Source organism: Hordeum vulgare, chromosome 3H (assembly GCF_904849725.1).
Source record: "Hordeum vulgare subsp. vulgare chromosome 3H, MorexV3_pseudomolecules_assembly, whole genome shotgun sequence".
NCBI lineage: Eukaryota > Viridiplantae > Streptophyta > Magnoliopsida > Poales > Poaceae > Hordeum > Hordeum vulgare.
The window spans coordinates 100394596-100412054 of NC_058520.1; positions in this window are offsets into that span (position 1 = coordinate 100394596).

Here is a 17459-nt window from a genome sequence, read left to right on the forward strand (position 1 = left end):
AAACCTGCATTTAGGGTGTGTGCTTGAGCTTTCTGACTCGCCTCATCCTGTCGCGACCTTATGAGCCGAAGAAACCTGCATTTAGGGTGTGTGCTTGAGCTTTCTGACTCGCCTCATCCCGTCACGACCTTATGAGCCGACGAAACCTGCATTTAGGGTGTGTGATTGAGCTTTCTGACTCGCCTCATCCTGTCGCGACCTTATGAGCCGACGAAACCTGCATTTAGGGTGTGTGCACGAGCTTTCTGACTCGCCTCATCCTATCACGACCTTATGAGCCGACGAAACCTGCATTTAGGGTGCGTGCTTGAGTTTTCTGACTCGCCTCATCCTGTCGCGACCTTATGAGTCGACGAAATTGCTGATTTTATTTAATGGCATAGCTTTGAGGGTTTTTACCTTTCTTTCTGATCCCTCTGGGAAATATTTGTTATCACTTATCTGGTTTCACATATGCTGTTTTCAAAGCCTAAGTCAGGTTGATGATCAGAATTACTTCATCCATGGCGAGTTAAGCATCTTAAAGGAGTCTCAAATATGTCAAAATCGCCTTAAGGGCGACATAAAGATTCTTGCAAAGGGTATCACCAAAACAGTACCGACTTATGAAAAAAGACCTATTACACGGCTCTCAGGCCAAAATCAATAAGGTTTATCCTGCTCGCGCCTTAGGATCATTCTATTGTGAGCTTTGGCCGACTTCAATTTGCAAGTCGCCCAGTACCCAGTTGCACTTAGCGAGAGCTGCGAAGTCGTCTTCATCAGTCAGGATTGATGCCATGTCTGCTTCCAAGTCAAAAGGGTTCTTGGGTCGCCGAGGAGTTAAACTGGTCGACACAAAGGTTGGCGGGTTGACCTTCTTGTTTTTGCTATCATAAGCTGCCTGATACCTTGATAAATCAAGACTTGCTGCGAGTTGGGTTGCTGCCAGTCGGGAGTCCTTGACAACACGTTGGTAGTCCTCCTCAACAAATTCTGACCCATCGTCTTTAAGTTGAGGAAAGCCTGCTGCTACCTCTTCAGGGTTGATCTCTGGAGCATACGCCAAGCAGCGACTCAGGGCGGTCAGAACACCCTTTCGGGCGGCTGACCGAGTTAGCTCGCCAATCTGAGGGGGAAGTGTGGATAGGCAGCCAAGCACCTTCTTTATGGAAGTTATAGGCTCTTTGGCACCCATCACAGCTTTAACAGTCAAGACACTGCCGGTGTACAGTTGCTCTGTCAGCGCGTAAATCGCCTTCAGCATCAGCACGCAGTCTTCTTGAAGGTTGGCGGCTCTCGGACCTGAGTAAGGGGTCATGATGATCAGCGACTTACGATAAGAATTATTTATAAAATAAATGGAGATCAAAAGTTTAAGTAAACTTACCGAAGACGGCTTGCGTCATGTTGGAGATATGACTCTTCAAGTCGGACAATTCCTGTTGCACAGTGGCCAGCCTGGCTTCAGCCTTCTCTGCTGTTTTTATGGCGGCATCTTGGTCAGCTTGAGCTCTTTTAAACTCGGCTTTGAGTTTCTCCAGCTCAGCCAAGGCTAATTGATATTTCTCCTCCGACTTAGCTCGGGCGTCTTGCTGACCAGATAAGTTTTTCTTTAAATCGCCAAGCGCCGATTCAGTGTGAGCAAGAGTTTCCTGTTGAAAGTATAAAACAAGGGCAAGTCTCAGAACTATTGCAAGCAATATCCTTGACACTTGGGGGCTAATGTATAATTCTTTCTTTTCAGATGAAATTATACAATATCAAGACCCGGCTCATCCTTTTACTGATGACCCGGCCCTTGGGGGTTACTGGTTGCAATGTTTTTTCTAAATTTTTCGAGACCCGGCTCATCCTTTTACTGATGACTCGGCCCTTGGGGGTTACTGGTCGCAATGTTTTTCTAACTTTTTCAAGACCCAACTCATCCTTTTACTGATGACCCGGCCCTTGGGGGTTACTGGTCGCAAAGTTTTTCTAACTTTTTCAAGACCCGACTCATCTTTTTACTGATGACCCGGCCCTTGGGGGTTACTGGTCGCAAAGTTTTTCTCAGTTTTTCAAAGATCCGGCTCATCTTTTTACTGATTACCCGGCCCTTGGGGGTTAATGGGAGTAATACAATATAACAAAATTACCTCATGTTTGTTTTTTAACATTCGCAGCAGGCTTTTCTCCATCTCATAGCTCGCCTCCATGCGACTTGCAAAACCAGAGCAGAGTTCCTTGAACTCCAGATTTTCATATTCAGAAAGCTTAGCCTTGGAGAGTCCAAATTCAGGAATGGTTTGAGAGGAGGATGCCACATGCTTTGACAAAACCGTTGCCGCCGGCTTAGAGAAACCGGTACCAGTAATAACCACAACATCTGGGTCTTCTGTTGTCGTCAATGGACTTGGCGGCTTAGGGGCATCCATTGTTTCCTTGGGCGAGCCAGGAAGATCCATTTGATTTTCAGGCTCAGGTTGGTCCGGGTTGTCCTGGGTCGGCGCTGATTCTTTAATGGGTTCTGAAGTTGAGACAGGAGTTGACCCGCTGGTTTTCCTTTTCTTGGCTTGTGCCCTAAAAGGAGGGAGAAGAGCATTAAGGAATTGAAAGTTCATTACCCTCAGGATTCAAAGCAAGATTATCAAAAGACTTACCCTGGAACTCGAATCATGGGTGGAAGTGTCGACATCACTGAGTCGCCAGATGTAGGAGGAGAGTTCTGCAAGAATTATACGTCAACAGTATAGGCGGGTTACAGGCGTGATTCAAAAAGACATGAAGAGTTGTCTATTATAAAATACCTCATTTGGTTTCCTCTTGTTTGTTGCTGGTAATTCGGACACCAGATCGCCGGAATGGCTTCGCGTCTTCCGATTTGAAGTATGATGTGCTTTCTTCAGTAGGAAATTTGGGTCCAAATAAGCATTTGGATGTGAGAAGGGAACTTTCCCACAAACTCGCCTGGCCGGCTTAGGTGGAGAAGGAGATGAATCGGAGGAAACAGAAATTACCTCAACAGAGTCCTCCTGGCTTTCGTTGTCTTCGTTCTATTACAAGAAAAGGGAAATATATAAATACAAAGATTAACAGTAGTGGATGGCGAGTGAAAAAAGGATGAATTTTTACCTCCGAAAGTGCATCGCCGACTTGAGATTCATCGACTTCGGATGGCTCAGCCGCAGCAGCTTTGCCTTTACCCTTGGTTTTCTTTGAGGGCGGCTTAAAAATTTTCATGGCTGGCCTTTTGGGCTTCTTGGACCAGAACTTATCGCCTTTTTGAAATAGCATATGTTACAAAAACCACAATACAAATGAAGCATAAGGAGTAAATACCAAAGGCGGGTCAGATTTGTTCACCTTGGGCGCCGAGTTAATTTTGCAGAAAGGCTTGAGGCCGATTTGGCCGCATTTTCCCGCAGGCTTGCCAGTCAGCTTCTTGATAATGGTAATAATGTCCTTTTCTGTTAAAGCCGTATGAAAATAACATTGAGGATGATCCAGGGTGCCATCAAATTCGCACATCAGACCGTCCCGGCGACTCAGAGGGAGGATACGCCATTCAACCCATCAGCGGATTAGGTCAACCCCCGTGAGGCCGTTGTTCGTCAAGGATCTTAATTCGGACAGTATTGGGATGAATTCCGATTCTTCTTCCTCGGTGAGCTTGTCTGGAAGCTTGAAGTTGGTTGGAAGGCGAGTTGGTCTGTAACCCAGAAGCTTGTTTTTGCCTGCAGGCGAAGTCTCTTGACAGTAGAACCAAGACTCACCCCAACCTTTGGGATGGCTAGGCATGGCGAGTGAGGGAAACGGGCTACCCCTGCGGCATTGGACATTGACGCCGCCGAGTTCCAGGCTGGGGCCGTTGTGGAATTCCGTTTGGCGATTCAGATGGAAAAAGTGCCAGAATAAGGGAACAGAGGGCTCAATCCGCAGATAAGCCTCACAGAAAACTTGGAATTGGCATAAGTTACTTATGGAATTGGGTCCCAAATCCTGGAGGCGGACGTTCATGAAAGCCATGGCGTCTCTAAGAAACTTCGATCCGGGCGGCTTAAAACCTCGCTCCAGGTGTTCAACAAAAACGACTATTTCCCCTTCTTTGGGGTTAGGGAGATCTTCTCCGAACCCGGTGCGCCAGCCGATGACATTCTGAGGGTCCAAGTTGCCCGTTTTCACATAATCAGCTAGTATGGTGTCATCAACCTTGGTAGGAAGCCAGTCACTTTTGAAGACGGCGCCCATGCTACAAAGAAGTAAAGTATGAACTTACATGCCTCGAACATCTACTGTAAGGGGTGAAATAAGTTCCTTTAACTCGCCAAGTACTTTGTCCATGGACTAAGGGAAGAGCTTGACCCACCATATCAAAGGGCCGAGTTGAGTTACTATGGCGACTTACGGAGTGTGGCTATTCACAAGAGCTGCGTTCTAAAGATGATAGAGACGTTCGTTCGAAATATCAAAGTGTGAAGGCTACAAACCGCTTTCCGCAAACAGTAGGTAAATGATGGATCTACCAGGCAGATAAAAAAAACCTGAGAAAAATGACTGGATACAGCAATTTATTACCAGGGCAAGATGACGCCCTTCTCTTGATGAAATACTATTTTAAAAGATTCACAAGTAAAGGTGGATAAATAAAAGTATTCAAAGCATTGGCTATCTCATCGACATTCATGCTAATCGGTTCGGGGTAGGCGACGTCTGCTCGCAAGGAACATCAAGAACATGGCAATGGCTGGAGCTTCAAGCAGAGATTGGATCTATTCCTAAAATGGGCAGAGGCCTAACCTGATGCTTTCGAACGAAAGAGGCCGACGGTGACGAAGGTTGTCGGAGAAGCGCGGAGGTTCCGTCGAGCGAAGAGGTCTTCAGCGGCGGTGGAGTTCGTTGCGAACGGCGAGATGGTCGACGACGATGCGGTGGTCAATGGCGGCGGACGGATCGGCCGCGGCGCGGAGCTTGACGACGGCAAAGGCCTATGGATGGCGCCGAAGCTTCTCGGGCAAAGACGGAGAGTACGGTCGGCGACGGAGTCCTCAGGAGGCGATGAGACTGCCTCGCTGCAATGATGGGGAGGAGGTTGACAAGACTGGTAGGTGGGAAGCACCAGTCCTGTCCCCCCGTCTATTTATCAGGGCGGGCGCTGGAATCAAGGCGCCGTGAGCGGGAACCGCCGGGGAATAAAAAGATTCGCTATAAATGCGCGCTGAAGATTTCGGGATAACGATGCGCTAAGATCCGTTGGGATTGTGTCAGTCTTCCCGAAAATCGAGGGATAAGAAGAGGCCAACAAGAAATGGTTTGGCGGCTTAAAGAATTTTTGGTGCCCGATGGCGGGTTACAATTTCTGGCATATGAAGAAAAATGAGGAATGAATCGCCTTCAACTAAGCGGGCGTATTGGCATGAAAAGGAAGTTCAAGTTAATTTGGGGCCTAATGTTGGGGATATTACCTGTGAATGACCCGCCCTAGTTGGGCTGGGTTATTCATTAGGCGATTCACCCAAGCAGTTATTTGGGCCTTGTCCTGGCCGGATCAAGGTCGTATGACGGTTTATGGTTCCTGGAAGGTCTCCAAGCTTCGGAAGATGGCGAGTTAGAGACCATGGGGGTCACGATTGGTAGGAAGGAAAGTATCCTTGTAAACCCTAGGGGTTCGACCTGTATATAAAGGCGAGTCCCAGGGGAGGAAAGGGTAGGTTAGAATCATCGAGTGCTAGGTCTGGCGAGTTACGCCCTCCTTGTAATCGAAACCACATCAATACAAACCAAAGCAGGACGTAGGCCTTTACCTCCTCACGAGGGGCCGAACCTGGGTAAATCGCCGTGTCTCTCCAGCTTAACCTCTTTGAGTCGCCACCAAGGTGCGATGGCTCCAGTACTAAGTCCTTTCTCGAGGACATCTGCCGTGACAAAACCACGACAGGCGCGAAGGACACAACCCCTTTTACAGGCCCCCACGTGGCCAACATGTTGCATTGCAGGAAAAAGGGGGCAACGCAAAAGAGGGAAGGCAGAGCTCCCGAAGTGCCGCCGCTAGGTGGCTTAGATGGAACCCTTGCAAGGGTATTAGCCCCGTGAGGCCTGCACGAACAACCATTATCAGGGGCGTTGCGGCGCGTCCACGGGGCCACGTCGAGGGGCTGCCCCCGTGGGCTTCGCGGGCAAGGATGACCAAGGGAACATGAGGTTGGAAAGTGTCGGGGGATTCTGGCCCGTGACCCGAACGCACGTCAGGAGTGGGACCTTAGGGGATGTGTGCTGTGGGATCTCACCAGTGAGAGCATAGGAAGCGCACGAAAAATAGAAGACTACGCAGAAGAAATGAAGGCACACCAAGCATGACGCGCAACCATTACTCAAGGCAAAACTAAGTTACAAAATTTCTGACACCCCCCCGGGCCAAGGGTTATTTGGTGTAGCAGAAAATGGTTGGGGAAGTTCAAGTAGAGGAGGCGCCATCCTCAACGTGGCCCTCGGAAGTTGCGACATCAGCGTTGTCGCGCTCTTCGGAAGGCACTGCTTGGGCGAATCGCCCGACCATGGACTCCACATGCTCGTGCACCTCATCCTTGAGGGGGCTCCGGAGCTCTGCGGGCACCGGCTCCATCACGCTGGAAAGATTGAACGCGGGGTTGTCGAGGTCGCATGCGCTGGACTTGATGACTTCCTCCACCTTGGAGGCACCTGACTCCAACGCCTCCACCACCTTGAGGAGGAAGTCATGGTAGCCTCCGTCCCCATGCGCTCATGGCAGTGCGGGGGCATCCCTGATGAAGCGGTGGAGCGCGCCGCCCGCGCGTCGGGCCAGTTCGAGGGACTGCTGGGTGCACTTGTTGGAAATATGCCCTAGAGGCAATAATAAATTAGTCATAATTATATTTCCCTATTCATGATAATCATTTATTATCCATGCTAGAATTGTATTGATTGGAAACTCAAATACATGTGTGGATACACAGACAACACTGTGTCCCTAGTGAGCTTCTGATGGACTAGCTCGTTGATCGAAGATGGTTAAGCTTTCCTGGCCATAGACATGAGTTGTCATTTGATAACGGGATCACATCATTAGGAGAATGATGTGATGGACAAGACCCAAACTATGAACGTAGCGTATGATCGTGTACGTTTATTTCTACTGTTTTTTGCGTGTGAAGTATCTCTTCCTATGACCATGGGATCATGCAACTACCAGACACCGGAAGAATGCCTTGTGTGTATGAAACGTTAAAACGTAACTGGGTGACTATAAAGGTGCTCTACAGGTATCTCCGAAGGTGTCTGTTGGGTTGGCATGGATCAAAACTGGGATTTGTCACTCCGTATTACACAGAGGTATCTCGGGGTCCACTCGGTAATACAACATCACAACAAGCCTTGCAAGCAATGTGACTAAAGAGTTAGTCATGAGATCTTGTATTACATAACGAGTAAAGAGACTTGCCGGTAAAGAGATTGAACTAGGTATGCAGATACCGATGATCGAATCTCGGGAAGTACCATACCGATAGACAAAGGGAATAGTTTACGGGATTAACTGAATCCTTGAGATGGAGGTTCGTGTTGGAAATATGCCCTAGAGGTAATAATAAATTGGTTATTATTATATTTCCTTGTTCATGATAATCGTTTATTATCCATGCTAGAATTGTATTGATTGGAAACTCAAATACATGTGTGGATACATAGACAACACATTGTCCCTAGTGAGCCTCTAGTTGACTAACTCGTTGATCAAAGATGGTCAAGCTTTCCTGGCCATAGGCAAGTGTTGTCACTTGATAACGGGATCACATCATTAGGAGAATGATGTGATGGACAAGACCCAAACTATAAACGTAACATATGAGCGTGTCAGTTTATTGCTACTGTTTTTCTGCATGTCAATGTATCTGTTCCTATGACCATGAGATCATGCAACTGCCGGACACCGGAGGAATACCTTGTGTGTATCAAATGCCAAAACGTTATTGGGTGACTATAAAGTTGCTCTACAGGTATCTCCAAAGGTGTGTTGGGTTGGCATGGATCAAAACTGGGATTTGTCACTCCGTGTGACGGAGAGGTATCTCGGGGCCCACTCGGTAATACAACATCACAACAAGCCTTGCAAGCAATGTGACTAAGGAGCGATAAGGCGACTTCGTCACGGGGATGTGTTCCGTCAAGCCCCCTTTGCAGCTCCAGTAGTTGAGTCCCAGCCTATAGGAGTGCCCGAAGACCTAGACAAGGGTTGGCTCAGCCTTGTCCCCCAGGAGAGCCCCAGCAGGAGTAAGCCCATTTGTGGCTTCGGCAGTGAACGAAGCCAGGAGATGCCGATCGTAGGTGTGCTGCGAAGACTGTTTCTTCGCCCGCATATAGGACTTGGACGCTGTTGTTGGGAGTGTGTCGTAGTTAGCCGCTCAGTAGGGCAATGTGTTGTTGTACTGCTTGCCTTGCTTGTACCTGTGTGCTGTTGTAATAATATGTATGCATGTTTGCTCTGTGTGCTTGGAATGATTTGTCACCCTGTTAAGCAGAAATGTTTAAGAGAGCTGACATTGGATTTCTTAACAAGATTTTGATCGGTAGAGCACTTACACCTAATAAACTTGGAGTCGCCCAGAGTCGCTAATAAAATGCGAGTTGGTGCAGGTGTATGTATGCCAGGAGTACATACACCCACTAGCACTAAAACACCTTAGTGTGATCGACTTGTTGTGATTCTTTCTTTGCCTGCGTTGTGCCATCATGTGCATTCTGCATCAGCTTGCATATTAGTCTAAATAGAATGCCTGCGCATCGTGTGAGCAGTATTTTCATACTGGTTGCAATCTCGGGGAGATTCTGAGAGATTTTATTGCAGCGTAGACCGTTCCAACCTTTCCATACTTAGACCTAGACCGTAGTTCTACCTCTAGTACCCACTAGTTGTGGATGCTGTTCAGCCAGGAGCTACTAGCAGCATGGTCTCCAAACTGATAAAGCTCCGCTGACTGCACCCGCTCCACAGACCCAGCAGCGCCTCTGTCATCATCTGGTGCGACGTTGACAAGACGCCCTTGCCGTCCCGCCAGCGTTTATTTCACCTGCTTGAGATGGTGTAGTTGTCCCTCAGCTATCGCTTTAGCCACGACATCGCGACGATCATCGAGCATCATCGCGCACAGCAGCACCGAGCCACCAACCTGCGCCGCCAGTAGACCAGCCAGGAGGATGGTGAGCAGCTCCGACCCCACGCGCGCCATTAGCGCTTTGCCTCGTGCTCCTGTAATCAGGAGGAGAGTAGGAGGAGAAGAGGAAGAAGTGAGGCAGGATGTGAAGTGGAAGAGAGAGAGACCGAGGTCGCTTTTACAGCCCCGGTCCAGCGTACGGTGAGCGAGGTCCGGGAGGCCGCGCACTGCTTGATCACCAGCGTCCAGGAGGGAATCCGAGAGCAGTGCCGACCGGTGTTGGCCCGCGATGGGAGTGCTCTCTACGTCGGCCTCGTGCGCGCCGCGCACTACTGGCTTAGGGTGCTTTAGGAGCTAGGAGTGTGCAGTGCTTAGCCGCACTCTGAGCGGCGCATGAGTGAAAGAGAGTGAGAGCCGTTGGCCGGAGATAGAAGAAGGAGAAGGCTGCCAGTGGAACCTGGCCCCACTCGCCAGTGAGAGGAGGCCATTGTTCAACAGGGTACCCCAAGCATTTTCGGAAAAAGGAAATGTTGTTTTTTCTAAAAATGATAAGGCTACCCAGTTTCCCCGCGTATAGAGTAGACCCCGCGGTTGTTGTGTATTGCTCTGGGTGTACCAGCTTGGGTACTCTTAGCCCGGTTGTTTTCACCCATAGGGTTAAGACAGATCCCCGAAGTGTTCTAGGAGGCGTAGTACTAATAGTTGTAGTGCTAAGCTAACCCTGGGAATCTCGAGGACGAGATTCTTCTAAGGGGGGAAGGTTTGTAACACCCCAAAAATTGGGTTATCGATTTTTGTGCTGTTATTCCTTCCTAGCTTTTCTCTCCCGGATTTTTCCTCTGGAATTTGGCAAATAACCAGGTGAACCCAGTCTATCCCCAACCTCTCTGTGCTTTTCCTTTGTCCCGGTGCCAGCTTGTCCTTGCTGAGTAAACCCCGAATCCCTTTTGAAACCCTAGCTCCAAAGTATTGGAACTCGGAATCCTGTCTTTGTGATTTCAAAGGAGCTATCATTTCCCTTGTTCCGTTGATCCTCCAAGTCTTTCCAGAGATCATCATTCCCTCATAGACCCCTGATGTGCAAGAATATTGCAAAGTCATATGCAATATTTCCTCCCTAGAATTAATTCCTGTTTCTGCTTGTCTGAGGATTTAAATCCAAGAAAATTCCAATGCTCATGAAATCTTGAAAATATGTTCTTTGTAATCCTATGAAGCTCTCATAGAATATAGGCCATCATAGAATGAAGGAAAATTTCATTTTCCTATTTTATGCCAATATAGCATTTCGGGCCCTTTCCAAAGGAACTACCATTTTGGTAGCTAGGAAAAATCCCAAATAATTTATGGAGCTTCTCATATCAATATAATCACCATTTCTATCACAAGATCAAGTTCCCCAATTCAAAAATTAAGCACAATGTCCCTTTGAAAATTCTGTCCAGATCTTCTGGTTGCAAAGGAAGTGCTTGATTCGTTGTTCCCCTTGAGTTGCAATTTTGCATATTTGTTTACCATGTGAAATCATCCTTGTCCGCCAAAATTTAGCTCATTTCATCACCCCATTATCCCCCAGCAAATTATTTAAGTTTCTGTCCAAAATAAAGCATTGTGAAGGAAGTACCATTTATATGTGTGCAAATGGTATGAATCTTTGCCAGCATCTTCATATGCCTAAACCATGAGTCTCCTACAAATTTCAGTCAATTCCTTTTAGCCATTTGACCCCAGCAACAACTTTTTCATTTCTGGTCAGTATGCCAAGTTACAAAGGAAGTGCCCCATAGACTTATTAAATTGAGCTGCATTTTGGCCAACATAGTGACCTTAGGGAGTGATCAACCTCAGCCAAATATGATGCCAAGAGGTGCACTGTGGAGGTGACACCACAGCACAAACACCATGCTGTTGCAAACTATTTGGCTATGGTCTGGTCATCTCATTGCTCCCATGGTTATCCAAAGGCACAGTGAAGTTCAGTGTTCCTTGGCGAACACCCTAGACATGGTGTGACATCTCAAAGGACATGTCAAGGCCATGGCCACGTGGTGACCATGGGCAGAGAGTGCCAAATGCAAGCTCTGTGCATTTGAGGCGATGGGAGCTTGTCTCGAGCTGGTTCCAGGCTATCCAAGGATGTCTAGGAGGTTCCCCAAGTCGTCTTGTGCACTTTGGAACCCTCTCCCCCTTGTCCTCTTGCCTCTGGGGTGCCTGCCATTGGAGCTTCGCCATAGATCTCGGAGCTTCTTCCGGGATCGCGAGACCTCTCCCCGAGCTATTTAAAGGCGTGTCCTGAGTTCCCCGGTCGACCATCGAGCTCCAGCGGCCTGTCCCGCCCCTCCACAAGCGCCCCCATGGCCCTGCACTTCGGCATCAAGCCCGGCCGGCGTCGGCTCTGCTCCTGTTGCGTGGACGCGCTGTGGCCCACCTCGGGTGACCCCGCGGCCACCCCGGGCGCGGAGATGAGCGACGGTCCCCTGCGCCCTCCGGCCAGCCTTCTCGCGCGGCGGAGAGGTGGAAGCCGCGGCGGCCGGCACCGTTCCCTGACCTCGAGCACGATGGAGAACAAGAAGGACCGGGGTAGGAGAGAGAGGAGAGGAGAGATGGGGACGGGCCCCGCCCGCAGTGAGAGAGAGAGGGGTGGGCCCCGAGTGTATGTGAGAGGAGGAGGTCGACCCCGGGCCCGCGCGCGTAAGTGGAGAGGTAAAAGGGTGGGATGCGCTTTCGATTTACCGAAAGCGTATTTCCCCGAAAGGCGTTTTCTGTTTTAAACCCAGCCGGCCGAAACTGCTAAGTTATGAATGTTCACTAGTTAAGAGCAGAAATGAATGAATCTGATTTGTTTTCTGCCTAACGGATGAACGTCCGTAACTTTGCGCCCGTAACTCCGATTCAGGTAAAACCAACACGCACGTCTTCGTATCGTCGAGCCTGTCTCGATAGTATTACTTTCATAAGATGTTTGTGCAGTAGAAATGAACATTTTTCCCTTGCCTTTGTTTGAGCCTTCCGAGAGGGAAGCTCTCTCAGGCAAAGCTTTCCGTTGTGTTACTGCGCTTCTTACCGGAGTATTCATGGACCCCCAGGCAAGACAACCTCTTGCTATGAGCTCCGGACATGCGTGATAACTTTTCTTGCACTTTGTGTGTTCATCTGTATCACCTATTAGCCTGCATTTGCATATAATTGTGACATCATTAATAACAGTCCCTAGTAATGCTATTCATCGAACATACGCCCGTAGATGTTGCTCTTGCATATTTAGTTCATAATGTTTATATCGGAGTACATAGTGAGGTGTTGTGTGTGACGCTGACGAACCCTTGCTCACATTTCTTTCAATACTGGCACCATGCCTGAGTCTGTGCTGTTTCTCGCCGTCCGGGGTGGATGCCAATTTTATATTTCTTTTGTCAGCAGTTGTCCCGTGTTCTGTGCTGCTTTTCGGCCGTGGCGGGCAACTGTTGAATTTCCTTTCGTAGAAGTGACCTTATGCTCTCAGCTGTGCTTCGGCCGTGTTAGGGAACTGCTACTTTCTTCTTATCAATACCGTCTCATGCTCTGAGCTGCTTTCCAGCCGTCTTGAGCCGGGGTTGAGCTATTCCGGTAATGTCCCACATCTGTGTCATAAAGACCGTTCTGGTGGCTACCGATTTAATTGCTGATTTTATGCGAGGGTTCCGAAGGTCCCACTTACAGCTGTAATCAGTAAAGTCATAGTTGGCTAATTATGTTATACTGTTGAGATTACTTTGTGCTTTATCCGACAGCTTATGAATATAATTTAATAGTAGTGGCTTGATTTGATTATCGGATTGTGGTGACATCGGAGTGTCAGCTATGATAGATAATATTCAGGATAATATACCTAGTTGGTTGATCAGAGTCACCTGTCCGGGCCCATCCGCACAACCACCTCTTGCTGATATGGGACGGACTTGACTTGAGATGATCGCGTGCTCTTTCATCGGTACTTCCAAAGTGGGAGGATTATGCACGCGCGCTGACCCTGATCAGGCATGCGGTGATAACCCTGTGAGCCAGTTGAGTTGTTCTGTGCGCACGTCCCTAGTTGGGACAGTTCTGTTGGCCACGACGATGGCAGGTGTCATGAGGACACAGGGCAACCCAGGGCAGGACTCCGAAAGGGAGTAGTTGCCGGAGGTACGATGAAAGACACACGGGTCAGGAAAGTCTCGTTGGAGCAATGCTGGTCCACCCGAATGGGATCACGAGGTCAGTGCTCCAAAGTGTGGGAAAAGTGTGCAACCTCTGCACAGTGTAAAACTATTTGAATAGCCATGTCCATGGTAATGGACAGCCTGACCAGACCTCTGTAGATGGTCAACCGTATCTATGATAGTAATGATGGAAGAACTCGTCTCGTATGAACATCAAAGGATGTTGATGACATGATGTGTTAGCCAAGAGAGGGCTAATTGATGAGTGGTCAGATGACCGTGTGATGTGATCCATGCAGGTTGGATCACGAGTATGTCGAGGTTTGTGGTACAACCCAGAAGAGAGTAAGTTGATATTCGGTAACAGTAAACTAGTTAAGCACTTATTGTGATCATTGCCATGCTAGTGAGATAGATTACATGTGTAGTTCATGTCATGCTATGCTCGATTTATATTTTTCCTGATAATGCTCTGCCATGCTTAGAATAGCTATTAAATAATTATCATGCTTGCTTTGTTATCTGCTTGTTTGGATGCTATGTTTTTGGTTGTCTTGCGAGTACATTCAAAGTACTCACCTGGCCTTGCACGTGTCCAGTTGCAGGAGAAGACTCGTCGTGCTAGATCGTAACCAAGCCAGTCCTGCGAGTTATGGAGCCCAGCCAGGGACGTAGTTGCCGATGTATCAAGACCTCTGCTGCCATTTAGCTAGCCTTGGAGTCATGTAATATTGTTGTAAGCAACAATATTGTAATACTCCATCATTTTAATAAAGCCATCTTTGCGTGGAATTTCTATATCATTCTCTTGATGTGCGTCCGATCTTATCCTGGGGGCGGACGTGTGTCGGCCCTTTATGAGGGTGCCACACCTTGAGAGTTTGAGGCTGCCTCCTCCCCTCCCTCCCTCCTATATATACTAGAGGTATTGAGGGTTTTTGAGACACACAATTTCAGCCACGTTACCCTCTCCTCTAGCTTGTAGTTCTTCCTCCAGATCGAATTTCTATGGTGCTTAGGCGAAGCCCTGCAGGAATAGATCACCACCATCACCGGCCCACCGTCACGCTGCCCGAGAACTCATCTACTTCCCCGTCTCTCTTGCTGGATCGAGAAGGCGGGGGTCGTTATCAAGCTGTACGTGTGCTGAACGCGGAGGTGCCATCCGTTCGGCACTAGATCACGATGGATCGTCATGGGATCGCGGGAAGGATCGTGATGAGATCGTGGCACGGGCTGCGATTTGAATCGCAAAGATGTTCCACTACATCAACCGCATTATATACGCTTCCGCTTAGCAATCTACAAGGGTATGTAGATTTACTGTCCCCTCTCGTAGATGATCATCACCATGGATATGTATTGCATGTGCGTAGGATTTTTTTGTTTCCCATGCTACGTTCCCCAACAGTGGCATCATGAGCTAGGTTCATGCGTAGATGATATCTCGAGTAGAACACAAAAGAGTTTGTGGGCGTTGATGTTCGATTTGCTTCCCTGCTTAGTAATTTCTTGATTCGGCAGTATTGTTGGACTGAAGCGGCCTGAACCAACCTTACTCGTACTCTTACGAGAGACCGGTTTCATCGACTAACATGCAACTTGTTGCATAAAGATGAGTGGCGGGTGTCTGTTTCTTCAACTTTAGTTGAATCAGATTTGACCGAGGCGGTCCTCGGAGAAGGTTAAATTGCAAATTGCATATCACCATTGTGGCTTTGCGTAAGTAAGATGCGATCATACTAGATACCCATAGTAGCCACGTAAAACATGCAACAACAAATTAGAGGACGTCTAACTTGTTTTTGCAGTGTATGCATGTGATGTGATATGGCCAAAGACATGATATGATATATTGGATGTATGAGATGATCATGTTTTAATAGTTAAATATCGACTTGCACATGGATGCTACAGCAACCAGCAGGAGCCATATGGTTGTCTTTAAACTAATGTTTGTGCTTGCAGATGCGTTTACTATATTGCTTGGTAGTAGCTTTAGTAGTAATAGCATAGATAGCACGACAACCTCGATGGCGGCACAATGATGGAGATCATGGTGTGGTGCCGGTGACGATGAAGATCATGTCGGTGCTTTGGCTATGGAGATCAAGAAGCACAAGATCATGGTCATCTCATGTCACTTATTATTTGCATGTGATGTTAATCCTTTTATGCACCTTATTTTGCTTAGAACAATGTTAGCATTATAAGGTGATCCCTCACTACAATTTCCAGATAAAATTGTGTTCTCCCCGACTGTGCACCATTACGACAGTTCGTCGTTTCGAGACACCACATGATGATCGGGTGTGATAGACTCAACGTTCACATACAACGGGTGCAAAACAGTTGCACACGTGGAACAGTCGGGTTAAACTTGATGAGCCTAGCATGTACAGACATGGCCTCAGAACACAAGAGACCGAAAGGTCGAGCATGAATCATATAGTTGATATGATCAACATGGAGATGTTCACCACTGAAACTATACTCAAGTCACGTGATGATCGGACTTGAGTTAGTAGATTTGGATCATGCGCCACTCGAATGACTAGAGGGATGTCTATTTTGAGTGGGAGTTATTAGTAATATGATTAGCTAAACTCAATTATCATGAACATAGTCAAAAGGTGTTTGCAAATTATGTTGTAGCTTGCATTGTAGCAATACTGTTTTTGATATGTTCCTAGAGAAAATTTAGTTGAAAGATGATAGTAGCAATTATGCGGACTGGGTCCATAAACTGAGGATTGTCCTCATTGCTGCAGAGAAGGCTTATGTCCTTAATTCACCGCTCGGTGTGCCGAACCTCGAGCGTCGTCTGTGGATGTTGCGAACATCTGACATACAAGTTTTTTGATGACTACATGATAGTTCAGTGCGTAATGCTTAAACGGCTCAGAATTGAGGCACCGAAGATGTTTTGAACGTCACGAAACATGCGAGATGTTCCAAGAGATGAAATTGGGATTTCATTCTCGTGGCCTTGTTGAGAGGTATGAGACCTCCGACAAGATTCTTTGTCTACAAAGTAAAGGAGAAAAGCACAATCATTGAGCATGTGCTCAGATTGTCTGAGTGCTACAATCGCTTGAATCGAGTGGGAGTTAATCTTCCAGATGAGATAGTGATGGCTCTCCAAAGTCACTGCATCCGAGCTACTAGAGCTTCGTGATGAAATATAACATATCAATGATAGATATGATGATCCTTAAGCTATTCATGATGTTTGACATCGCGAAAATAGAAATCAAATAGGAGCATCAATTGTTGATGGTTAGTAAAACCACTTGTTTCAAGAAGGGGAAGTGCAAGAAGGGATACTTCATGAAATGGAAAACCAGTTGCTACTCTAGTGAAGAAACCCAAGGTTGAAGCCAAACCCAATACTAAGTGCTTTTGTTATGAGGGGAACGGTCACTGAGGCGGAACTACCCTAGATACTTGGTAGATGAGAAGGCTGGCAAAGTGAACAATAGTATATTGGATATACCTGATATTGATGTGTACCTTACTAGTACTCCTAGTAGCACCAGGGCATTAGATACCGGTTCAGTTGCTAAGTGTTAGTAACTCAAAATTATAGCTACAGATTAAATGGATACTAGCAAGGGTGAGGTGACGATGTGTGTTGGTAGTAATTCTAAGGTTGATGTGATCAAACATCGCACGCTCCCTCTACCATCGGGATTGGTGTTAAACCTAAATAATTGTTATTTGGTGTTTGCGTTGAGCGTGAACATGATTTGATCGTGTTTATTGCAATACAATTATTCATTTAAAGAGAATAATGGTTATTCTATTTGCTTGAATAAATACCTTCAATAGTTTATTGAATCTCGATCGTAGTGCTACACATGTTCATAATATTGATGCCAAAAGATAGAAAGTAGTAATGATAGTACCCCTTACTTGTGGCACTGGCGCTTGAGTCATGTTGGTATAAAATGCATGAAGAAGCTCCTTGCTGATGGATCTTTGTACTCACTCTTTTTTGAAACATTTGAGACAAGCAAACCATACCTATTGGTATAAACGCATGTAGAAACTCCATGCACATGGATCGTTTGGACTCACTTGATTTTGAATCACTTGAGACATGCAAAACATACCACATGGGCAAGATGACTGAACGCCTCGTTTCTAGTGA